The 27799-nt window shown below is 35.8% G+C and overlaps 1 protein-coding gene across 2 annotated transcripts in view; it reads right to left on the reverse strand.

Annotated features, from left to right (window-relative positions):
- LOC308176882 (uncharacterized protein) overlaps window positions 1–27799 on the reverse strand; it is a 436002-nt gene that overhangs the window by 396094 nt on the left and 12109 nt on the right. The gene's annotated exons all lie outside the window — the stretch shown is intronic.

Here is a 27799-nt window from a genome sequence, read left to right on the forward strand (position 1 = left end):
TACAGTATTCCCAAGCTGACAAATTTAAGGTGTCACATTCTAACAACTGATGCAAAGAGCAAAGACGTTCCCTGCTTTTCTCTTTTGCCATATAGGGACGTTGGAAATTGTTCTTGTGATAAAATTTTAGTTATCAAAGAATAAAAACTAAATCAAATCAAAGAAAAACTAAGTATTTGGCCAAATTTGTTCCTCAGGTAAGAGGCAGAAAAGAAATCGAGACTCTCTATTACAATGCATCTAGCATACACTCAAACCACTTTACAAAATTTCACACAAATAAAAGAAAAATTATACCATTAGAATTTGCTTAATTTTTTATAGTATGCCACTTAGATCAATAAATTTTATGAAAATCAAACATGTTTTGAAAGTCAAAGTACCAGTATAGCTGATCTTTAACCACACTTCTCACTAAGCATAATTTTGAAGTTTCACTTCCAAGTATTGAAAGAATTTATCATGTTCTACGTCTTTCCACAAATCATTCGCCTCATTTCTCTGCACACTTATTCTGACTTTTGTGACTGTTCTCAAAGTGACCAACTTCTCACTGATTATACACCAGTACTTTTGGCAGAATGAATACCTTTCTACCTTAATTTAAAATTACTTTTTTTTCTGCTATCTTGCCATTAAACTACTGAACATCATCTGTGCCAGCATTACAGAGTACTTTCATTTAAGAGAAATCACATTCAGAGATCAACCCCAAAAAAACAATGCGGCCCTCCATTAAGGTCAACTGTGAGGTGATATCTATTTCACCTTAGCTGGTATATTAGGATGGGCTCTTCTGGAACTTCCACTTCAAGAAAAGCTGCATTGGATACAGAGGATGGGTGGGGGTGGGGTGTGGGGAAACGTAACAAAAAGAAACGAAAAGAAAAGAAAAAAATCAGCAGGAGGTACAATAAGCAAGACTCCATTACCACCTACATAGGGGTATGCAGCTAACCCAACCAGCTCTAAATTGTTGCACTTTGCATTTTCAAGAGGTTCACACTGTGCAGAATAACAGCTCCCACCTTCTTTAACACCCACTAAAGTTTGAAAATGAAAGAGAAGGAATTTTTAAGAACTTGCAATTTTGATGAATCATGCTGTGAATCTACCTACTGTAAAGAAGCAAGTTAGTTTGTGATCTATACTACATGAGTAACTGACAAGGCCAAGAAGAATTCTGTATCTTATCCTTCTCAGTCATCCTGAACTTCTTCCTTGTTCTAAATACTTTTTGAAATTGAAAGAATTCAAGACAGCACTGAATACAATGGATTTTACAGTAATATTGCAAATGTTTGCTTATTTATTTTAATCATAGAATCATTAAGGTTGGAAAAGGCCTATAAAATCATCTAATCCAACCTTAAATATTTTTTTTCAACAGTGTACATAAAAATTCCATCAATAACCAAGCAGTTAAAATGTTGCTATGCTTACTTCTTAGTAAATGGTATTTTCTGCTCCATTCAGTAATTCCCTCCTTCCATACTGAAACTTTCCCTAAATGACCATCAGCCAGATAGCTATGAAATTCCTTTAAATTGCTTGTAGTTCTTTAGAAGTTGGAATTACAGTATCATTTCAAAAAATGACAACTTAGAAGAAGATATCCTACATAACTAGACTGAAATACAAAAGGGCTCCTTACATACATATTTAAACAGTGGGATTTCTAGTTTGTTTCTGAATAATCTGGTAATAGCTTAATTTTCATCACCATCTTCATAATATTCTAAAAACTCTTTGCAGTAACCTCAACGCTGCTATTTTGGTTATTATCTGAACTACTGAAAATGGTACTAAAGCTTTCAATTTTACTACATAAAAAAGTACTAGCAATAGGTACAACAGTACTGGTATTGTATATTCATATGTTCATATTGTATATTCATATGGTCTTGTTGTATATTCATATGGTCATATTGTATATGAAAGTACAAACTTTCAAAGTTCAGTCCCAAATTTTGAAAGAAAAATTGTATTCCATTTTGAATCAATGCCCTACTTGCTCCCCAACAGGATCCTGAGAAAAAGAATTAAAATATTTTATCAAGTTCAGACTTAAACATTTATAAGACATACGTACCAAGGACCAATGTTGCAATCTGTTTAAAGTACTAGATAATCTCATTTTGTTTGATCCTCAAGCTAGCATGACAGTTTTTACTCCATATACTCTGCATCTGAAACAGGTTGCCCAGAGAGCTTGTGCAGTCGTCTTCTCTGGAGATATTCATAACCCACCAGGATGCCAACACGTGCAATGTGCTCTAGGCAATCCTGCTTGGCCGGGGTTTGTACCAGATGATCTTCAGAAGTCCCTTCCAACCTTGGCCATTCTGTGACTCTGATCTTTTTTGCAAAATTTCACTCCTCTCCCTTTAGTCTTCTGAAGAGCGACTAGAGATTGTTATTCACCAGGATGTCAACTACAAAGAAATTTGTAAAAATAATAATAATAATCACTCCAAATTGCTTGCAAGCATGCACTTAGTTGCACTAGGAGAAAAACTTTCTCAATAAAAAACCAACATCATAAAATTGCCTCAGCATTTTCTTTTAAATTCCTGCTTCAAATACTTCTTGCAGAATATCTGCAGAACTAGAAATTCATTATAGATGGTATGCTAGCTTTATCAGATGTCCAGAGTTTCAACGTCCAGATGAATCACTTGATTTACACACACTTAGTAACTTGACATTCTAGCCCAGTAGTTTCACTATCCTAGTGACCCCCTTTTCAGAATTTCTCTTGTGCAGTTGTCTTCAAGACCGCTATGTCTAAGGTAAGTATTAAATAGTAAATTTCTAATACCATATGTGAATCAGTTACAGATATGACCACACAAAGGCAATGCTTCTTCCACTTTCAAAGGTATTTCATAAGGAAAAGAAACAAATCCTTCATTTAAATATATATTTGAGTAAAGAATGAACATGAAAGAAAATCAGAATTGTGGTGAAGTCCACCATTAAATATGAATCAAAGCTGCTTAAGAGATGAAAGAAACTTCATCTTTTATCACATCTAATTCAAATAGAGAGTTTAACAGATCCCTTTTTATAAAAATAGCTTCCAACTACATAGAGTAGTAACTATCTTTGAAAGCTGTGTTAGCCTTTTAAGGTGTTGAGGATCTAAGTTGACTTATGTCTCTAACACAGAAAAAGCAGGAGCTTGAAAAAAGGCAATCCAAATAACAATAAAGCTTTTTTTTTTTTTTTTAATTGTTTTGTTTGGAAAGATGACTGTCCTGGTTTCAGTTAGGACAGAGTTAATTTTCCTCCTAGTAGCTGGTAGGGTGCTATGTTTTGGATTAGGATGAGAAGAGCGCTGATAACATGCTGATGTTTTAATTGTTGCAGAGCAGTGTTTACACCAGGCCAAGGACTTTTCGGCTTCTCGCTCTGTCCTGCCCGCGAGCAGGCTGGGGGTGCAGCAGGAGCTGGGAGGGGACAGACCCAGGACAGCTGACCCAAACTGGCCAAAGGGGTATTCCATACCATCTGACGTCATGCTAAACAATATATAGGGGTGGCTGGCCGGGGTGGGGGGCCGGCTGCTCGGGGATAGGCTGGGCATCGGTCAGCGGGTGGTGACCAATTGCATTGTGCATCACTTGTTTTGTGCACATTAGTAGTAGTAGTACTATTACCATTATCATCATTATTATTTTTCTGTCTTAATAAACTGTCCTTATCTCAACCCACAGGCTTCACTTTCCCATTTCTCTCCCCCATCCCAGAGAGGGAGGGGGGAGGGTGAGAGAACAGCTGTGTGGTGTTTAGCTGCCAGCCGGGTTAAACCACAACAATGACTTAAATGTGAAATTTCTTTTCCTAACATCCTACTGGAATTTTTCTTGATGGATGCAACTTGTGTCCATTGGCCCTCATACTTCTCTATCAACTTAAATAATGGTAATTGAACAGATTTTTTTTTATTATTTTTTCTGGTTAGCATAATCTAGAGACTTTCTAACTGAAGGCTTAAAAAAAAAAAATAGTTTTGTTATTTACCCAGGCAGATTTCTGTGTCTTACAAACAAATCCCAAATAATCCTGACTATTCATGCATGTTAGATGCAGAAAAAAATATTCATATTGTGTTAAAACAGTCAAGTTGTGTATTGATGGCATTCATTGTGGCCAGAATTTCATTCTCTTCTTCATATGATCTCAATCCTTTACTTCCACACCACAAATTATATAGCTGAATTCAACTTCTAATCCTCAATAGGATACGTATTTCATTTTGGTGACATAATACTTTCCTAATTTTGACTTCTTTCCTGTGGTAAAGTCATGTTCAAGTCTCAAGGCTTTCACTGATCAATGGAACATACATTGTTTAAGAAACTAATTCCAATAGATTTTGTCACAGAGTAAGCGATTAACAAAACTGAAAGATTATCACATAGTTTTGGGACTTTTAGCATAAGCTATCTAAATTCAGATAAGTGTTACTGATAACTTGGATTTAGAAACCGCAAATGTTTTCTACATCACATACGTCATTAAGAGCAGCTAGGGAAAAGAAGGATTAAAAATATCAAAATCCCTCTACTTCACATTATATCTATTCTCATCAGGGCAGAACTTTCACCATTAAAAAGAAAATCCGTGATGTTCTTGCTTGCCACTGCTTAGAAGCTCCATAGTAGAACTCCTTGTTGTGGTATTAGCTTTAATAGCAATTACTGTATGCTAGCTTTAAAAAAAAAAAGTAAATTTGGAGCATAAAGATCCTAAATTAATTTTATATCTGGAAACGTTTTGTTCATTATATAGAATTTCTTTGTCCATTTTATCTGCAGTCTTTAGCTGATCATTTTGGCTGCATCCCTAGAGAGAACATTAATTGTTCCAGGACAGTATTATTTTTCATTTCACTGAGTGACTGGCATTTGTGTCTTCATTTGCTTCCCTCTTTGCTTTGGATAAAGATCGTGTATCCAGAAACACAGCTAACCCCAGGGTTGAAGTATTTAGTTCAAAAAAAACTTTGATTCAATTAATCATGTTTTGAACACAAGGAAGCAGGCCAAAAGGAGAGTTTTAATTAACATTAGTTAGAAAAATATTCCTGATGTACAATTTGATTACCTTTTGCATAACATTGCCTTGATATTTCAAGTTCATTACAGTAACAGTAACTTGTATTGAAGTTGTTCTGTGCATGATTATAAACCCAGTTAGCTTTTTCAAAATGCCACTACACTACAGTCCTTTAAAGCTACTTTGCTGTTTTCTTTTTACCTCATAAGAATGACAGGCAGAAAGGCAGACAGACGGGCATATATTCTGTAACCATTAGATGTAAGAAAAGGTCATTTCCATTAAAAAAAAAAGATAAGAAAGATAAGAACCCTGTATTTCATAAACCAGTCTGGTTACAGCTGCTAGGAAAACTATAATCCTGAAACAAAAGAGATTTCAGCTAGTTCTATTCTATACTGAACAAAACAAAGAAAACACTTGCTGTTCAGCAGTATTTTAAAAACATACAAAAAAAACCCCTACATATAAACAGAACCCAATAGGAATCTTAGAACTCCTGAAGTGCAAACCATCTAAGAAAGTCCAATGGCTAAAGCATTCAGGTTAATTAAAATTGAGTTTGTTACAGGCCAAAACCTGTCCTCAGCACTGAGTTATTCTCAGACTCACAAGCCACCTTTCTGATTGAAAAGAAATTCCATCCCATATATTCAAAACATTTATTTTGCAGCATTCATTTAACTCCTACAAATACAGAATGCTACCATGACAACAACGTGTATGCTGGAAGCAAGTTAAATAAATGATATTCTGCAGTTAGATGCACTGTTCAGACATCTAAGTATGAATATTTCAATTTATATTTTGTGACAAATTTGCAACCCCGGGAAAACAAAAAATCCAGTAGCACAAGGATGTGCTCTTCACTACACACCCTACCCAGTTTCAGGCATGCTCATGATGTTACATACTGGATTTGCTACTACCTTGAAATCTTTCAGTTTTATGCATCTTGTCTTTATGAGCTTGGTTCAAACAAGAATGTATAACAGTAAAATTTATGGCATGGACTCTTACAGGCAAGACTTGAGTTCAAAGATGAAATTTCTTGAGAATTTATCCTTATTTCTGACTGCTCCTCTGGTTTGGAGCCAAACCTTTCCAATTTTACAACAAACAAACAAACCAAAACACACAAAGGGGCTTAATTCCTTGAACTTTCTCTTTTAAGCTTTTCTGATACCAAATGTTAGAGGTAAATATATTTAACAAAGTGAGCCATGAATTTTTACAAGCACTAGTAAACAGCCAGCATATTAAGAACTACAACTCAGTTAGACCTTGCGAGTCAACTGACTTACAGTAAGAAAACAAACAAACCAACACCCACAACAACAGAACAAAACAAAACAAAAAGAACACCAAGAAAAACATTGGAAACCCTGGAATTTTCCAGCTTGTATATACGCTATCTCAAATAGATAGCAATGTGGTAATAATGTGACCTGGAAAGTACTACTTGCCTTTGCCCCGACCTGGTGACAGCTTGAAGTAACAACTACGCCAATAAAGAACTTCTCACCACAGAGTTTTTTTGTCTGATTCCTAACCACTGGCTGCAACCAAACTATACACACCAGCTTCGTTACATCCCCACAGAAAGGGTTATTGTTTACAAAAACAAGAACAAAAACAAATAGAAGAGATGACTTTGGAACATGGCTGTCACTTCTTTGGTGTTGCAAATCAGTTTTTCTTGGCTAAAGCTATCTGATTCTTTGCATCACTACATCAATGACCTTAATCTATTTCCATCTTCTTTCTAATTTGGGTCAATCAAGATAAAACAAGACCCTGTCCAAATTCATTTATAAACCTAAGGAAGATTAACCTTTAAGGGCTAAACTATAAGTTTGTTTCATTGTAGTTTAATAAGGAATAAAGGTCACCTGAGATTTACTCAGCTAAATAATAATTGCATCATTACATCATATACATTAATAGTTTCTGATAGTTTATTTCCTCAGACACAATTTGGAAGTTGTATTTAAGAGAGTGTATAGCAAAGTTACTTCATATTTCTTGATGTCCTTGACACCTTGCTTTGATATTGTAAATTATCTTTTGTCTTGGAGCTTTGCAAAAGGTAAATAGTCACCCTGATAGCTGCTACCCAACAGAGATCAGTTTGGTTTTCAGATATCACAGATCTGGAAGGTACCCTAACGGATTACTTAGTCCTATCCCTTACCTCAAGGCGGTTCTTTTTTTTTTTTTTTTTTTAAAGCTCTTTAGTGCAAATAAAAATTCTACTGGCTACACTATATAAAATATTTGCATTTATTTCTGGTGCTCCAAAAAGCCATACTCTCACTGGTCCAGGCTCCCCTATCCTTTATTAATTATTATTATTATTTTTAAAAAATATCAGTCTCAACATCTGTGAAACCTGATCGACTATGTTGGCTGGAAACTCTAGGACACACCAAGTACTCAGTTTAGTTTTCTTCCAATCAGTGTTCTTATTATACTGGTATTCAAAGTAGCATTGTCACTAGCACAGAAATGGTTCAGTTGTCATCTAGCAGAAACTGGCATTTAGCAGATTCAGTAAACAGTGACCAAAATAACCAATTATATATAATTTTCCTGAGTACCTCAGGATCTCTGGATGAGTATAACTACAACAGTCAGATAGTAATATGATTAAAATCTGAGCTACAGGACCATATGACTAAACTTTAGATCCTTATCACTCTATCTCCAGATTAACAGTAAGCACTGTATCTGTAACAAGGTCATTTTCCACAGCATGTGGATATTAGATATCTGACATGAAAAATTACTTTTCTTGTATCCCTCTCTTCCCCCGAAGAAAAGGTGTTTTCTTACTGAAAGAATTTAAATATGTCTCAGGCTTATCATCACATTAAATACTGAGATACTACTGTTGCAGAGACATGTAATAACACAGCATGTAATAATACAAATTTGCCTATTTACTACCAATTAAAATTCTCATTTTAGAATAGAAAAGCACAAGATGTTTCAATGAAATCTTCATAAATTGACAAGATCCTTTATTTTCACCTCTTCGATAACCCTTACCATTCTTCTACAACAGCCACATGCAAGTAAGCATGTGAAACGCCATACAGCACATGAAACACCATACAGCACGTTTGTCCTTTACAGTGTGCTCTAGTCCCTAATAAAAGGAATTCAGACGCTTGAAGAAACCTTAGCATATTATCAGCCTAACTAGCAATGTATATTAAAATCAAGTTATACTGCCTTCAGTTAGAGAAAGCACAGCTGCCTTGGCAAAGTTAGCAAAGCATACAATAAAGGATCATAACGCGTAACAGTCTTTTTCAAGTTCCTCTCCATGCTAACATGAAGACTTCTGTCAAACACAGAACATGTTCAGAGCTACTAGTTTAGAAAGTCACTTCTTCACTTACTTGCTCTCTTCCTAGCTTATATTAGTGCATACACAATTATCTGAAGCCACAGCAAGTGGTGGAACAGAGCATGGCCATAACACCTGCCATCTATCCTTAAAATATTCATTTTTTCCTCCCTCACCACTCCTGATTACCATTGGTGCGAGCAAAGCTGGGCCCTCAGATATCACAAAATAGGTACAGTTCTGACACTATTGAGGAGATGGAAAATAAACTCCATCCTACTCCAACAAGACAGATACTGATAATCAGTAGCAGCCTCATTTTACTTACTTTACTACATAAAGGATGCCTTGAGGATGCTCAGAGGGCTGGAGCACCTCTCCTATGAGAGCACTGGGTTGTTCAGCCTGGAGAAGTGAAGGCTCTGGGCAGACCTTATAGCAGACTTTCAGTACTTGAACAGGGCTTATAAAAAAGATGGAGACTTTTTACATGGGTATATAGCGATAGGACAAGGGGAATGGTTTTAAACTTCAAAAGGGTAGATTTAGATCAGATATAAGGAAGAAATTCTTCACCATGAGGGTGGTGAGGCCCTGGCCCAGGCTGCCCAGAGCTGTGGCTGCCCTATCCCTGGAAGTGCCCAAAGGCAGGCTGGATGGGATTTGGGCAGCCTGGGCTGGTGGGAGGTGTTCCTGCCTATGGCAGGGGTTGGAACAGGATGGACTTCAAGGTCTCTTCCAACCCAAACCATGCTATGATTCTATGAACTTCGTTCCATATGGCTACTCCCACCATAACAGATGGTGTAACTATGTGTTATCAGCTTACTTCTGGTGTACTGTTTTCTGTCAGAATGACTGTGGCTAAACAGTAAAGATGGTATCTGCCCATTCCTGTTCTCCTTTCCTTGCTGCTTGCTGACAAAGCTCAAGGAGAATACTGCTGAAGATTGCTCATATATTGCTGGCTTCTTGATCACCATTTTTCCTTTCTACTCCTCCATATTGCAGCAGCTGAACAGACTTTGCTGCTGTTTAGGAAGACAGAGTAGGAGACTGCTGAGAAGCTAGCAGCAGAACAGATCCACAACCAAGCTGCAGAAGTGATAAGGTTTAACTAAGTAAGCCCTTCGTAGTAACTTGGAATACATTTGCACAGTTTTTTTCCTTCCTCAGACAAAACTACATGTACATAAGCAGGTACATAGCAGTCTTCAGTGACCTTCAGTCCTTTCGTTCCTCTTCGCTCTGTTGCCAATGACACATAACCCCTTTTTTAAAAAATCGTATGAGAAGTTCAGTTCCCATTTTTAACAAGTGGTTTGTTGGTTTTTGTTTTTCAAATCAAGCTTCTCATATTATTAAATAGAAAAAATATTTTTGAAACATACCATCCATACATGCTTTAACTAAAACATTTTAACATGATTTGACAGTAAGTGTTACTGTTTCTCTGTTATCTTTTTGTATGTGTGTTTGACTGAAGCAGTTTGATTGCCTTGAGTTCTGAGCTCTCTGTTTGGTTGGTCACAATTGTCAATGTTCACCTCAGTTCCAGAAGCTGCTCAGTAACTAAAATAAATAAATAAATAAATAAAAATCTAGCATTTCCTCCATGGTAAATCTTTATTCCTTGGGAATCAACATTCAAAAAGTTAAAAAGCAACAAATACAACCACCACCAAACAAACAAACAAACAACCTTGAACTCTCCCACTTAAAATCCACACAGAACTGAGGAACTCTGTATATTCACACAAACCCCTTGTTCCTAGCTAAGAGGAGTGACTGCGTATTTATCATTAAGTCAGTAAAAACGTTGATTATCACAGCTGATTATCCATAAAACTTCACTTTCACTGTGCACAGCCAGCAATCTTATTTACATTATACCAGAGGTAGATTAAGGCTCTAAATGGTCTTATGACAGTACATATGCCATTAGCAATTTACATCACTACTCATTTAAAATACAAGATCCATTTATATCATAATAATTTGATATAAAAGAGGGCTGAGACAGTGGCCTGAGGGAAGTATAATAAACCTGCAAAAGGACTTGCATGTAATAACAACAGGAATTTAAAATTTCTTAGTGATAGCAGGAAATACGGTGTTGCATGCAATGCAATACACTTGAACAACAAAACATGAAGAAATTCCATGGAATCCAAAAGAAGGGGGGAGGAAGTAAAATGGAGATAAAGAAAAGGAATAAAAAAGGAATGCAAATTCTGTCTAGAAAAACAGAATTGGATTTTTGTCTCTAGTGCGCTCCTAAAAAATTCAGTGTAGACATCCAGAAACCATAACTAAATATAAGAGTTATTACTGTGAATAGAGTGAATATGAAGAAGGACACATCAAACCAGGTCTATTATTATTAAAGTAATATTAAAAAATGCCAATCAAAATTTTTCAAGAATGCCAGTATCACATTTTCTATGAAAAGCTTTTCCCAAACTACCCACAACAAAGTTATCTGAGTTTGTTGTTTATTTACAACAGAATTTTTTGTTGCTCCAGCTAAGATATGAATGTCCTTAAAAAAAGACATTTTATTAATGACCTGACAGTCAAATGTTCTACAAATATTAAATAAACAATTTTGATGTTGTTTCAGAGAGCAAAGCCATTGAATGTACTAGCAGAATGTCCTTTTGTACCTTCTTTTCTGCACTATATTCTTACCTTTAACAGCAAATCAAACAGCCACAGAAAAAGATGAATTCCTATTCTTACTTATCCATGCTAGCATCATGTCATTGTAATAACAAGGGATGTTTGTACTATTGAGATAGGGATTAAAGAAGGTAAATCACCAAACGTCTCTATTAGTAGTCAAGGAAGGCCTACAGCTTTTTGCTCATAGTTCCCAAGTTTAAGATGAACAAATACTTCTATACCAATGACATCAAATGCAACTAGATTTGTCTCCCCTCACCCCGAAGAAAGCATCCAAAGTTGAACATTACTTCAAAAAACATTTTGTTTTTTAAACCTTAAGCGAGCATCTTGAGTTTAGTCTAAAACTTCATTGCAAATTTCTGAATTCATGAAAACAAGCTCCGAAATTCTTATTTTTGGAGCCATATAAAAAAATGCTTCTCATGGCAGTAGCACACAACTTAAACGCTATTGAAGGTTTCATTTTGACTGTTTATATTACTTTCATTTTTAATTAGCTCTTAGATAAAAAAGCCGAAAGAGATGACAGGCATCACTTCCAAATACAAAGACATGCTTGACTATTCCTTCCATGCATGTACTAAACATTTGAGTTTGATCAAGGTAAACAAATTAAAACACATTTGGAAAATTACTACACTTTGTTTGCTCCACACAAAGGTAAATTTAGATGCTCATGTTAAAGAATTTATTACAATTATTCAAGGATTGATTTGTAATAATTTAACTGATTATCTGTTGTATTTTTTAGATAAATATTTCCGACACAAAGATATCCATTGCCAGGCCATAAGCACTGGATAACTTAAAGTGTGAACTGTTAGTGTACAGCATCTTTATAAAATTCCCAGTTATAAATCCTAAATTAAGATATATTTCATTTCATGCCAATACAAAAACAATGAACTCAGAGATGCTTCACTGAAGTTACCGCACATGTATTTCATAATTTCAGAAAAAAGTTACGATTTTCTGAATAATTTCGGTCTGGGTAGATTGAGTGCCTCAGGAAATGCTTTTATGATTTAAATCTCTTCTTGACTCCTCCTCTATAAAGATGAGATACATATCTAATTCAAGCCATTCTCAGTCATTCCTTCTCCCCCTTAGAAAGGGCATTCTAGCTGCCAAATATCACAGCAACATGGCAGCAAGCAAGAGCTGTGATCCATTTCCCAACTGTGCTTGGATAATGGATGCAAGTATATTTTCACGCAGGTTACAAAATGGGGAGGTCTTCACTGAATTTTAGCTATGATTTATTTTGTAAAATGGAGATCAGCCTAAACAAGGGGAGGGGAGGGAGAAAGGACCAATCAGTTATATAAAAGATATGACAAAAACATGCATTAATTTATGGTGTAAAAGACATCTTTTGAGATTATTTCAGCCACTGTTCAATCAAGTCATTATCTTTTTTCTTAGTAAAGCCCATTAAAAAAATATCCAAATGCCAACATCAAAATGAAATAAGAATTATGTATTGCTAAATTATAAAACAATCTCCTTAATGTAGAAGGATCAATTCTGCAAGCACGGTGAAATTTTGAAAATGTGTATTTGGCAAGAAAAAAAAATTCAGTTTTCTGAATATTTCTCAGGAGACGTTAAATTTATGTATCACCTACTTATTTGAATTCATGTAATTAACACTGGAGACATGCTCACATTTTATAGCAGTCACCTATACATAGATTGATATTACTTGCTTAGATGTGAGAGTGTATTTCCTGCCTGGAAAGTAGTAATGAGGGCTCACACTTAGAGATCCCAAGATCCTGTAGAAAGGCCTCATCCAAGTATGTTATCAAACACTGCATCGCACATGTAACAGTGTTGTGACTAGAAGCAGTGAAAGACAGAAATGCTCACAATTACCAAAGCTTCACTGTCAAATCCAAGTTTTCAGAAACAATTTTTCCTCATCAGTAACCTGTGTTTTTCCACAGCCTCAACAGCAGTCTCCTCAAAGAGTGTTATATATGCCATGACTATGTATAACACTTCAAATATCAACTTGAGTCTAAAACATTCATTACAATTAAGGAAGTTATACATAGACCAAGTTACCTTGATTCAGTTACAGCACTAAGGAAGACAGAGTTGAATCCCCCGTCTTTCTGATGTTACACATGCCACTTTGACAGGTATTTTCCCTTTTCTTTTAGATCTTTCTTAGCACTTCAAGAAATCAGGTTGGTCACTTGGGTAGAAGATCCATTTTGGCAATTTTGCTTGTGCATCTTTTCAATCTCCCATTACCATAATTTGATATTTCAGATTGGAACTGAGGTAATGTGTTATTTTCTTATATTTCCAATGGATTGTGATTACTCCCTAGGTTCTTCACTGCACTTCCACCATATCTGAACAGGAAATTTCCTCCTCTCAACACTTCCATTCATCCTCAGACACAAAAAATAAATCAAGTTCATGCTGCATTTGCTACAACATTATAGAGTTCTACACGTACACTTTAAATTACACTGTGAAGCTCAGCAAAACTGTCTGCTGCTATTTTAGACTTTCTGGGTTGAATACACTGATTCTGTATTGCATCAATATACAGAATAAACATAATACAATTTTTGAGTCTGTGGTAGCCTTTGCCTCCTCCAAAATGCCCTATGGTTAATCAAGAATGGCAGGCCGGACACACACCTACTGCCTGTTTCTTTGCAAAATGACAGTGTTCCAATCAGGAAAAACTGATATCCTGTTTTTTGTTTTGAATTGAATTGCAACTTCAAATATGAAGCCGTAACGGTGCAGCATATACAGTGAGTACTAATCTAGCTGAATGTAAACACATTTGCAGTTTTTTCAGACACTGAAGGAAGAACAGATATGGCCAAGTAGATCAGTCTTTGTCAGAATTACTTCAGTTACTTATTACGTGCAATGCATACTGTCACTGGGAAGGTTGTGTTTCCTTGGCAACTATCAAATACATTGTTAATGTCCCTGAAGAATTTCTGGTCAATAATGATTTGAGTTTTAAAGCTTATTTTTAAACTACCTTCTTGGTTAGTTTAATCCTACCTCCAGTTTGTATTTTTAATTGATTACTGTCATGTAGCTGAACATTTTTAAGGAGGAAAGGTTTTTAATCTATACCTTAGTTCTCTTCAGAGATTTAGAGCAACACATGAAGACATCGGAGATGTAAATGAGATATAACAACTTGCAAGAAACCTACCCAATCTTTTATGACAGAAATCTAGAACCAAACTGAATTAAGGTGAACAGTTCAATTACTTGACAAGCACTAATTCCCATTTGTGTGTTTTTCTGTTGGATAACTACTATATTGATAACATAAAATGCATACGCCATTTTATTACAGAAATCAGGGCAATGACTAAAGATACTGAAGTAGAATGATAAAAAGCCTGCTTTGCATTCAGCTGGCCCCAAGACAACCAAAGAATATTAGCTAGAAGTTTTGAACACCCCTAAGGCTACCATAGACTACAGTGTACTGAGATTAAAGCCTTGTTCTTAAACTAAAAACTTCGAGTTCCATGGGTGACTTAGCACAGTAAAAATAGCTACATACACTATGACATGGTTAGAAACTCCCAAGCATGAAAGCCTCAATCACAGGTTGGGAAAAAAATAAGAAAAAAAGAAAATAATAGTAATAAACTATTCTCAAGAAGGAAAATAATACTTGAAGGATTACTAAGTTTTCTCAGGTCCTGCTCTCTAGCACCATGCTTTTTCTTTGCTGCCTCAAAGGAGCTGTTCAAAAGAAGTTATATCACTCATAAGCAGTAATGGAAGCATGGTCTCTTCTCCTTACCTGTTATTTATTCCTTATTCTTATAAGGATCAGTAGGGTCATATACAGAATCAAAATTTCAGTTTCAGAATGAAGTCAGTAATTCAAACGGAATCTTAAAAAAAAAAATCACAGTACAATTAAACAGTAAGAACTTGAAAAAAGAGCCCTCTCAAAAATAAAAAAGCCAAAATTTCCCTGCATGCAGAGTTGAAAAAAAAATAACCTTGTATACATAGTTGAGTAGGAGAGTTTTCAGTTAATCCTCATTTCTATTTCTCACAAGGACGAGGAAGAGAATCCTATAAGCCAGAAATCTAGCATTTGGCACATGGAAACAAAACCACCACAAAAGACAAGTTCACCATATTGTGATTCTTCTTGACCTTTAAAATGCCTGATTTTCATAACCACCACAGGCTTCTGCTGCTGGGAAATACAAACCATCATAAAAGAATGTAACTGCCCAAAGGGAAATATTATCCATTTTAACTTAATCTCCGTCAGCTTCACTCACCAATGCTGACTAAGAGAACACAGGTAATCAGATTGACATTAACATCAGTAAGCCTGTGAACATACACAAATTCAAAATAATTATTTTACTTTTATCAAAGGTATCACAAACATTCTTTGAAAGCAATTGAAAAAAATTACAAACAGTAACAGCCGTGTTTTAACACAGGACTTTTCTGACACCATTGGGAGTTCCTTTTCCTCCTCTAGTCATAAGTGTTATTTTTACAGTATTAGTAAATAGCTGGACCATTTTTAATACCTCTCATGACTTTTGCCTCCACATGGTACTTACCTTTGTCAATATAAGTTCTAACCGCCTTCTTTCCTTTCAAGTTTAATGACAGATTTAAGAGCCTGTGTACACTAATACTTCAGACTGAAGGTTATCAATCTTTCCAGTAGTCAGCCTCTTCACAAATTTGATCATAATTTGCTGATTCAAGAGTCTCCTGTCACCCTCTATATTTTAGTGTCCTTGAGCACTGCTGCCATCTCTGTACATGCTTATCCCTTCATTTAACTCAATCCGTGTCACACTTCAGTTATCGGTTTCCTTCAGCATCTTTGCAAGGCTGTTATCCAGATTAAAACTAAGATCTCATTACTTAACTTCTCTGCCAATTTACTTAAGGGTTAATTTCACAACTAGTTACCTTCTTCTAAAGTGCACCTTAACCTACCCTACTAGAAATGTAGCAATCTCTACAGCTCTTCAGCTGTATCTGCACATCTTTATCATAGAGAATTGCCTTTAATATAACCTCCAAATAAAGTTGACACTGCCCTGCTGTAATTTCCTTATTCATTTATTTGAAGTATCAGCACACAGGAAAAAGTACTAAAATCTCTGCATATGTAATTATGTTATTTCTCGAAGATAATTTGCATCAAATTTCAGAAGCATCATTTTTCTCTTCACAATAAATTTCCAATAAGGTGTCCATTCTAGGACTCTTACTGAAGATAAGAGCATTTCTACAATGTTCTGATTTCAGGATATTACTTAAGATATCATTTCTGCCCTATGATTCTAACAGGAGAAAAAAAATCTTCACTCTCACCAGTGTAAGTTTTGGTCCCTGATGGGAAACAAAACAATCACAAAAGGTTACACAAAGTTGGAAATTCATAATAAAGCTGTTGATGGTAATAATGATAGGCTTTCATTTCTGTTAACTCAACATGAAGATGAACTATATGAGTCATCAGGAGAATATACTGTATGTACATTAAAGTCAGAACCCAGTGAAACATGCATCTATTTACAGAGATCTTAATATTTCCTACTGACAAACAGTAGCAGAAGAGAAGTGTACAATAATACTTGCTATGACAACAAGAAAAATTATGAGGGAGTTGCAACAATTTAGGTCTGTTTATTTACTTAATACCAAACATTCAAATCCCCTACACCCTCTCAGATCAATGTCTTCACTACTTCTGTATAAGGTGCTCTTTTGCTGCTGTCCGATGACACAAATCAAATTTAAAATGATTAACACCACATTACTTTCCTCACGACTTTATCACTTTTTTTTTTAATACTATCCAAAGGAATTAAAAAGTTGAGCCATTTATTTTAAAATTAACCTCTCTTGATGTAGCAGTAGATGCCTCTACACTACCCAAATTAATAGAAATAGGCAAAACGACTTCTCTTAAGATTACGCAACCACCCCAACTTAAGTGATTAGTATGATCTGCCTTGTGCTTCTTAAAGGGCAAATATCATAGAAATAAACTTTTAGTTGTTGAATACTAAGATTTTGGGGGGAGCTTATTAAATCTGGAATATGATTCACTTGAAGAGATGAGTTCTTTTTTGTAAAGAGTAATCTATAACAAAAACCACTAGAAGGCAGTCCAGTTATTTCCTTCAGAGCTGGCATTTTTCCTCACATCTAAAGCTTTGCTGCAGTAGAATCTCAGCCAAAAAAAAATACTTTATAGGAAAAAAAGAAGCCAATTGGTTTTGTAAGCTATAAAGGTTAGAATACTTTTGTGAAATATTCCCCTTGGAAAGCCTGGAAGCAGCCTTTTTTCTCCAAAATTTTATGACAGCTGGTAAAGCAAGTAAACATATGTTTTTGGTATTTTTATTTTGACTAAATAAAAATCACTGATCTGACTTATTAACACTGATTCCCTCATGATAAAACAAGAGTTCCCTGCCATTTTACCCACCTCTTACTATACATTAGCAATCCTTCCTTCAATTTCCACTAGCACACCAAAGAATAAGAACTACAGTTACTTTATAACAAAGAAAAAATAAATTAAAAAATTAAGAACTAGAACAAGAAAATTCTAAACTTAGAGAAGCTGAGAATTGCTAGATGAGAGAAACCAGAACACAAGGTTTTTAATACACTCTCCTCTCTATCCATGGGGAGATAGATGGGTACATGGTTTTCTCCAGTCCAGAAAATCCCTGCAGCTGACAAAAAAGTCTCTCACAGTGCTTTTTAATCCCTCTCTTCCATTAGACTGGCGTCCCACTGTGCCCTCTGCTCCAGGCAGGCACCTTCCCTGGAGCAGTGAACTCACTACTTACCAGCTTGTCCTAGACCGTTTACCAGAAGGACACACAAATTTTGTTTTGTTAATCTTAAACAAGGTGCACTCTCCTTCTCCTTTAAATCATTTAAGTTATGACCTAGAGCGTGCACACAACGCAACATAAACTAGAAACTTTCATCCCTGCTAAGCTACAAGAATTATTTGGAAGACTACAAGTAATCACCAGCAAGTTCAGCAGATTTACTACAGAAGCTCTAGTATTGATAAACTCTCTCAGCTACTCTCATAGCACAAAAACTGGCTCGCAGAGGGTAAGTGCCATGCTTAACTACACGAAGCAAGCCCTCTCAGAACAGTTCAACAGCTACTTTTGGATGATATTTTTAGGCATCCCTTACTTCCTCCTGAAGAATTTTCTGTCCTCTAAATGCTTGCAGAGATCAAGTGTTAAACTAAAACCAGCGTTACCTTTCCACAGTTTCTCTGCTTTCCTTAGAGAGTCAAACATCACAGCACAAACCACAGGCAATGCTCTCATAATCTTGCACCTTGGCAGCAAGCAGAACTTTCTGTACAGCTTAACATTAAATGGGATTAATAATGCATGAGATTGTCATTTGATGGTATAGGGGGAGAGATTAAGCTATGTAAGAAGAGAGAAGAGGAATTAATTTACCACTCTGAAAATGAAGGGCATGTTTACTTGTCCAAAAGTTAAATTGGCAGGTGTATTTATGACTGCAGGCTACCCCAAAACTCTCATTAGTTAGTTCCAAAGTTTTATCCAAAGAGCAGTCTCATCGCTTCTTCCAGGCCATAAAAAGCCCTGAAGAACCAATAAGACAATGAAATACATATCTGTTTTTCACACTGCATTGGAAGAGTGAAGTAACTATGGTGAAGTTTACTACTTTTAGCAGTAAAGATTCCACTTTTATGTACTGGAATGGGATGAAAATCAAAACTACAGGATAAAATGAGAACTGGATGGCCTGCACTAAAGATGGTAGAACAGAAAAATTAACTTTCAAGAAAAACATCATCCATCATTATATCCTTTTACTTGGGCTGAAAAAGAGGGAATACTAGACAACATTTCTCTTAAAAGTAGCAGCAAAGGAAATGAAGATTTTAGAAGAAATTGTCAATTGTGCGGCAAATGATCCCTCAATTTAACAGTTCCACAGCACAAAGGATTATAGATACTGTCTTTATTTAAAGTCAACATTTGTGGGCTGCTGAATAATGGAGAGGGCCAAAGTCAAAGTATCCAGCAATGCTCTTATTTTCTAACAAGACCGAGCACAGCTAACTCCTTGAATAAAAGAGAAGGCAACATTTTGAAGACAGACCTTAATAAGGATTTTTCAAGCACAACTGAGCAGTTACAGAAACCAAAGAACATTTGCTAAGTTCTGATCGTGCAGTAAAATGTGACTTTGAAAAAAGTAATTTTCTTACCATAACAGGAAATAAAATAAAAAGACCCCTCTTCACAATGGAATTGCTTGTTCACTGCCAGCCACTGAGTACCCTTCTACTTCAGAGGAACAGAAGAAATCATTTTCTTCTTCCACTGCTGAGAAACATATTTTTTTCCTCCAGTACTACAGAGAATCAAGACAGACTTTTTTTTAATTCACATAATAAATCTAAGCAATGAACTGATGAATTATTCTTGCTATGTTTTTCCCTATGCAAAATATTATTGCTTGAGATCTGATACAGAGATAACCCCCTGTGTTTAGTGTTTGAACACACTAAACATTATCTCCTCCTTCGCTAAAGCCTCACAAAGTTCCATGAAAACAAACATGTTGCAGATGTCATGCAGTTAGCTTGGAAACTTCCAAATCAACAGCGGTCAGCCAAGCGTTAGATAGCATGTACCACATGGGACTTAAGCATCTGAGTTTTGAGATTTGCTGTTGTGCATGTCGCGTGTCCAGAAGTACCCAACCAACCAATACGGGTTTATGTTTCTCAACAAATCACTCCACTAACCACATATGTGGGAAATAAAGAGCCAAACTAAGAGACAGAAAATGGGGTCATGACAGAACAAAATGATAAATGGAAAATTGAGACAAAATGAAGTGACTTAAGCTACATTTTAGTGTGATAGCTGAAGTATGAAGTTCCTAAGAAAAACTCCTTAGGATAGAAAAGAGTTCTGCAGGTGAGGCTGCAGGTCTTTGAGCCACAAATATGCCAAGACAGCTCTTTCATCTTGCAGCCTATCTATAGTAACACTCTACAATTCCACAGAGCTAAGTTTTGTGGGTTTTTTTGTTTTTTGGTTTTTTTTTTCCTCTCCTTTTTCTGTTCTTCCCATGCTATCTAATACTAATGTGTAAACCAAGTAATAAGCTTTATGCAAAAAGCCACTTCTCCAGTTATTCTTATTCCACTGCCTCCCCTTTCTGAGAATCTCAGTAAGGCTTGTCATCGAAGGGTCAAACACAAACACCATGCCTCTTATCCCTGTAGTCCATCAAAGCTGAGATGAAAGCCTGAAGATTACTTTCATTGTATCTTCGCACATACTAACTGTAGCCAACATTTTGTGTTGGAACAGATGCTTTCCTAGCCTCAACAGAAATGAAATTCAAAATACAGTATGTTATTGATATGGATTTATTCACTCATTAGCCACTTCATGTTTCAGGAGCTACTTAACGCGGGTAACAGAGGATGAGTCACAGGGAAGGGAAGGAAGGTATAAAATATAAATCAGTATGCTCTGAGTGAAAGACAGATACTGTAGTAAGTTTTGTTCTAATAGGGTGAATTAAGAAGAACTTAAATCAGTTAATGCTACCAAATAAACTTACCCAGCAAAACTCATCCATTTACTAGAACTGAATTGACAAATACAATTTCCATTTTTGAACTCATCCCCATGAACACAATGTGAACATAATTGCTGCTCAAGTCCACAATATCAGTAGTTTTCATTAAATCTCCTCAGACACTAGGAGTAAATTATTAATACACGTAAAAAAAAAGTATTTTTCCATTATATAATTCATTCCATAACACACAGGAATTTTTTTTAAGGCCTCCAAACTTTATAGATAGACATAAGAAGCAGCTTTAGCAATTACAGTTTCTGGAGTTAACTCACAAAGCAGCTGAAGTGTTACTAGTAAAATTTTAACAAGGCCATTTAGTTTTTATGCAAAGTACACAATTCCCCCTACACGTTTCAAGCTCTGGTTTGGCATTCTCACCCGAAGTTTCTTTATAGCAACATCTAATGCTTTTCTATAGCTCTGCTAATCTGACAAGAACTTTGACAAAAATATTTTCTCCTCCATCAAGGAAGACTGTTAATAGTCAGCACTTCTGCGACTGTATGTTATTTTTTCTTGGTTTGAGTACTGCCATTTTATAGACTGGCCAAACTTCCTTTTGCAATTTCACACACTAGAAATTTATAAAAGAAAGTTCAGTGTCATTTCAGGAAGTGCAGGGCTATGTGCTATCAGGTCTTACACTTGTACCATCTGGAGGAAAGAGAAAAAAAAAAAGTATTCATCTGACCAAAGGGCTATTTTCAACAGGCACCTGATCCATGTCCCAGGAGCATCCCTGTACATTATGGATAAGACTGTAACGTGGAAGTAGCAATTCCAGCTTCCTTTTTTTTTTTTTTAATGTGTAACACCTATTTTAATGCAAGTTTTCCTATGACAACTGTTTCTAAATTAAACTTGCGGAAAGAAAAGCTATTCCTATCCTCATGCCGAGTATTTTAGCAATTCCCCATCATGCCTAACAGACTGAGTATGTAATGCAGTGTCACACCTCCAGGGACTGAGAGAAAACAGAGGGTTTAAAAATGTCTTACATTAAAGAACTAAATCTGATCTATAAAATCAGGCAGAAATCTAGAAATAATTCAAGCTGGGATGTTCTGTTCTGCGTTACAAACAGAAATACATCAGTCACCTACATTACTTTTAACATTTATTCACAGAATACATTATTATACAGTTTTTGCTACCATTTGTTTTCCTAAGTCTTCAGTTAGTTACTTCAAGTAAACATTTTGAAGCCTAATTATTTTTGCAGATTTATGGTAGCTGATCACCAGCGTGCATGTATGTGAACACCACCACCACCCTACCTGCAAGGCACAGTAATGTTTGCCCCAGAATTCCAGACAACTAAAAAGGACAAAACTGTAACCCGGCAATGGATTTACACGTGTACATGCACAGACACACTGGCAGTAATTCTTCACACGGCTCATTCTAAATCATCATAAGATATCAACATAAGATACACCGGTATGTACTAGGTTACGGTGTTCTTGTCACCCAATTTTAGACTCAAAATAGCGGGGAGAAAAAAGCTTCCATTAAGCTGGTCACTTCACAGCAGTCACCATTATCATCGCTTTCAAACAGGAACTGTCATACCAACAATAATTTTACATTAGGCCTTATTCGTCTTACCTCAACGGAAACGCAAAAATCAGTTAAGCCAATTAATCGGTTTAGCCAAAATCATAGCAGCCTTTTTTTTTTTCCAGGTTGGAAAACATTTAGAATTCACATCTACTTTTTCTTCTAATTAATTATTGTCCTATTTTCAAAACCTTATTTCACAAATGTTCTTTATACGCCTTGCTCACTTTCTCCTCGTTTCCGTCTTTTTTGATAGTACAGCTAAAAACTGACACATAGAGTTCACCATCCAAATGACATTAAATAACTTCAAAAATAAGCCAAAGAACTCTGCCTTTTTTACAGCTACTACTTTTCTTGGTTCTTACTTACAGAGAGTGGGAAGAAAAGGGGAATACAAATGAAACCCACTGTGTGCTGGTCAGAACTTCATTGTCAGAAGTGAGAAGAAGCAAGTAGATGGAGACAGCAGAGATGATGGTGTTAGGGAACAGGATGGGTATTTGAAAACATGTACCTATACAAGAAGGATTTCTTAAAGTATTAACATTTTCTGAAGGGCTGAATAAGGGGAGGGAATGCATTTCTAGCATTCCTAGATGTGGCCTTAAAGCTCAAGCTCACAATGATAATCTTTATCTTGAGATGTTGCAGAGAATTTAAAATAGGTCCACAACACAAAAATTTATAGAAATCCACCACAGGAGGTAATAAACTACTTGATAAATCCTGCCAAAGTAAGGTTTTTAATGTGCACTCAATAGCAGCAATCAACCTTCTTCCTGTTACTGCAGGATAACAGCTGTACAAGGAAAGTGCAAAGGACACAGCTGAATGAACATACGGTCCTGCATGGACACCTTCAGTTTCTGCACATCTCAAGGAAGCCAACTTGAGCAGCCTCTCAGAAGCTCCGAACAATTTCATGTAACAATTTGCATTTTAAAGGGAAAAAATGGTGCCTCGAGCTATTCACCCTTAGCTACAATAGTGAAGAATCTACAATATTACATGACACAGGCAAAATGGCGTAATTTAAAGAATGAAGATATGTCCTAAACATAGAACTCTCTCAACCTCTTGAAAGAACACACCATGATATGTAAATGCTTTGTATGTGAAAGCCCCACACTGTCAATGCAGTAAAACTGAACACGTGTCTTTGAACATTTATGTTAGACTATCACCACTTACTATTATTACTATTACTGGTAGCTCTTTTCATGGAGAAGCTACTACAATTGAAAGGTAAGCATCTATTCTTCTAATCTTGCATACTGTGACTAACCAGGAAATTTGTGTGTTTTTGCACTAACTCAGAGAATGAGATTTATGTTCTGAAGTTCTCCTCTGAAATTAAAGGAGCATTTAGACTCTCTTTTATTACAAAGTTAAGCTGAAAGATAAGTTTTTAATATCATTCAGAGGCTATATGGTTCATGGATTCTACATTGGATGAAAGTGTTCCCTGCAAAATTCAAATACTTTATTGCATGCTCTCTGTGATTTACTGCTAATACTTACCATCAATGTTACTAGTAGACATGAAATGGCTTAAAATATTAATGGGTTTAGCGTCCTTTCACTTTCCCAAAACTGACTGATGTAATTTTAGTCACTTCACAAAAGAAAGTGATTTTATGATGCAGGTAAAGGATTTAATCCTTCCTGTGTAGGAGACTAATATGAATCCTCTTACTTTGCTCCTAAGCATAGGCTGCTCTTTTTAGAATATTTTTGTTGCACGCTTCACTAGATAAAACAACCTACTCCCCGTGGATCAGACAGTAGAGGGCAGCAGCACATCCCCAAATTTAACATTAAAGCATTAGCATAATTCACTACCACATGTAAGAACGCTTTATGATTCAGCTCCAACAAGTACTTTCCCAAATATGCTTTTCAAAGCTATGACTTATTATACAGGACAGTATAGATGCTGAAACCACTGAAGAATTCTGTAGTTTTCGCATCAAGTGATGTTTATTGTTGGAACCTGCTGAAGTACTGCTGCAGGAGGAAGGAATGATGCACGTAAATGATGATACTGCAAGGGGTTTCTAATTTTGGCATTAATATTTTAATTCAGATTAAGAGAGAAGGGGATTTTTTTCCCCAAAGTTATAAAGCTTAATTCTTCCCTGATCCTTCCATCTTCTATACTTAATATAGCTTAACATATTCGCCTTCTTGTCCTTTAGCTCTGATAAATAGAAGTTAAACTAAACCAATTGCCCTGATGAGACTTCCCATTTGTTTAACTTTCCTTCATCCAAAATTTAAAAGGCCACAAAGAGATTTTGTTTCTCTTTAGGTACATAAAAATTAATAACCTTAAATAGATATAGCAAAGTTACACAAGGGATGCGCAGTTTCATTTCACTCATTCCAAAGCTCTTATCACAGGCCAATACAAAAGCAAACATGAGTGTCTGTTAGCAGCCTTAAGAAGGTGCATTCACTCAACAATAGGAAAACCATGAGAGTTCATACAAAGCAGTAGAAGTAGAAGGGCAGGGAGGGCGGGGAGGGAGAGAAGCAGCTTGAACAGCTGAACGAATGTTGCTACGTCAAGGCTCTTATCACTGTTAGAGAAGCGGTCCATTTTGCAGCAAATTGGTGACTTGGCTTGACCTAAAATCATTCCAGTATTGAACACTACCATGCCATAAAGCTGTCATACTTGTAAAAAGCAACACAATTCACAAACAGAAATCAAGTTGAGGATAGTGCCCTATCTTTTGATGAGCAAATCTGAATTATTCCTACAGCTTTCATTTTCCCAGAAATCCCAGAAAGACTAATATTCAATGCCTAGATAAGTAGCTAGGGGCAGGGGAGTGGGGAGCACCAACAACCTAACAAAACAGACTTCAGCGTTAAAACCTCCTTCTAATCCTGTGCAACTCAAATTTTTTGTCTTGCATTCATTCCTCCAATCAATGTCAGAACTCTACAGTTTCTTGTTTGGGAACAGCGGAAAGAGCTGTACCAACTTAAACAATAACTTTTCTTCTCTACAACTGATTATCCTGCTAATTTCATTTGCTTTTTCCTTCACATAAAAGAGAAAGTGTCTAAACAGTCTACCACTCACAATAGAATAACAATTTATGTATTCTTCTGTTCCAGGGCTCAAAACAGCAAGGAGAGAGAAAATTATCTATAGTTTTCTCTAACCTTATTTCTAACCAACTTCAGATCAGACAGGTGAGCCTTTCTTTATTATTCTGCTAAGTCTTCCCTCCGTAAATATTGGTATATTTATTAAATAGGAATTGCCGTAGAGCTCACTCTCAGACAACAATTAATTGTGTAGTTATGCCTTCACCTTCTCAGTCTGTAAAACAAGCACATTTAATTTCAGACAGGCTTAATGAGTTTAGACAAGGGCTAAACATTTTTTCCTATTATAATATTGTCTTGGTAACATTCTGGCTTTGAAAAGAATAGTTTTTCTTCCATTTTCAAGGGAAGACGAAGAGGAGAATAAACAAAAAAAAAGTAAATTTATCCCTTCAAGTATATGGAATTTGGCTGGCAATCTTCAGCCTGACATTGACTAGGAACATCCAACTAACATTTGTATGAAAATGCATCTATCCTCAGCTGCTTAGCAATTAGTTTGGTAGCTTCAGTTGAGTGTACAAGATCAGCTTTGGATTTTCATTTTGAGTTTTCACTCATTTTATTCTCCCTTCTTAGATTTTAAATAAGGCTAGCTTCCCTTGCAAACTGCTTGTTGTTTTCTTAACAGCAGTTTTCCCAAGAGTTTTAATAGGCTGTTTGTTCTGCCTAGTCGCCCAAGGAAGAAAAGCTATATTCCCAAATCAAAGTGGATATACTTATCTGAGTATGTTCTACTCCCCAGTGACCACATTTCATCTATTCACCAGTTTAGTAACTAAGCTATCAACCCTACACCCACCCCCACCCCAAACCTTGAAGCAATGTAAGCAGAAGAGTTTTCAGTTCCTTCCCATGCATTGCTATGACTGTCATCCTTAGAACTACTTAAGCATTCCGTTTAGCTTGTATGCCATTAGGAAGAATATGAAGAAGAGTTAGAAGAATTTAGGCAAAAAGAAATGGATATGTTTTGCTTATAGGTATGGGAAGAATAAATTCAAACAGATTGCTCACATCACATTCCATAAAGAAGCCAGTATTTGTCACATGGGATCTTAAAATTACCTAACTTCAGTTAATTTGTTGTTTTATTCTTTCCATAGTAACTGGATGTGGAATTATGCAGCACAAGAACATCTTGCTTTTCACCCTATCACCTTATATGTTACAATGTACAAGTCCCAGGAAGTCATAGGAAAAAGCTTTTGTATATTAACTCAAATGAGTGTATTCAGGTACAGCGCAATTAAAACATTAAATTCAGCAATATCTCTGTCAATGATTTTCTTTTTATGTGGAGGTATTGCTTTCTACTGAAAGAGTCATACCTTAGAAGAATAATGCAACTCTAGATACTTAAGTTGAACAATTGAAATAATAAGCCTCCAGTGTGCCACCCTTTTGTGAAAGAGAAATGAAAGGGTTATTTCCACTTCTCTGGACAATACATATTATTTTTTTCTGAGGTATAATTAACTACACAGGAAAAGCCTAAGTGGGAAATCTTCAAAATCAATTTTTCTTACTATGTGTGAAATTTGAGATAAATAAATCATACTATTACTTCAGTCTCCTTAATACCACTTGTATTGAGCTAAAGAACTTTTCTAATAATGGATAATAGTGTGGATATTTCTGTGTATTTACATGGTTCTTAGTACTGTCTACAGGTTTGAAAGAAAGTTAAGGCAGAATAACCATTCTCAACAACTAGCCACAGGTCGGTTGTAGCTCAGCAAGGCTACACATATGATGAATTTAGTTGAGATATTACAATTGCAGGTTACTTCAGTTATCACATACATCTAAGTGAAACACAGTGAATAAAAACCAGAAATTTTACTTTACCAAGAAGCACAGATGCACATTTTTCTGAATTCAGTAAATCCATTTTGAAAAGCTTAGAAAGTCTTCAGAAGAATTCAGCAAAAGCACAACCCCAGAAATAATTTAAATGCAACTGCAGTCAAGTTTTGGTAATGACAGATAGCTTTTTCCAGTATTTGAACTTCTAGACTAACAAGATTAATGCTATGAGTCATGTGCCTTGGTGAAACATGTATCTTATAGAATTTTACTGTAGAACAGCCCCAACACACACACAGGTTAGCACAATACAACTGTTACCTGGCAAAGCTATCATAACACACAAAGAAAGCACTAAGCAGTCAAGGTTAATTCTATCAGCAACTAAGAAGCCAGCATCATTATACAGTAATACTGTTTTTTAGTGAAACTAGTCAAGAAGGTGATCAAGGTAAAGCAAATTAAGTGTTTTCCAGTGTTCAGATACATACATTCATATATTCAATAATATATTTAGCA

This window comes from Anser brachyrhynchus (genome assembly GCF_964034855.1).
Source record: "Anser brachyrhynchus genome assembly, chromosome: 13".
Lineage (NCBI taxonomy): Eukaryota > Metazoa > Chordata > Aves > Anseriformes > Anatidae > Anser > Anser brachyrhynchus.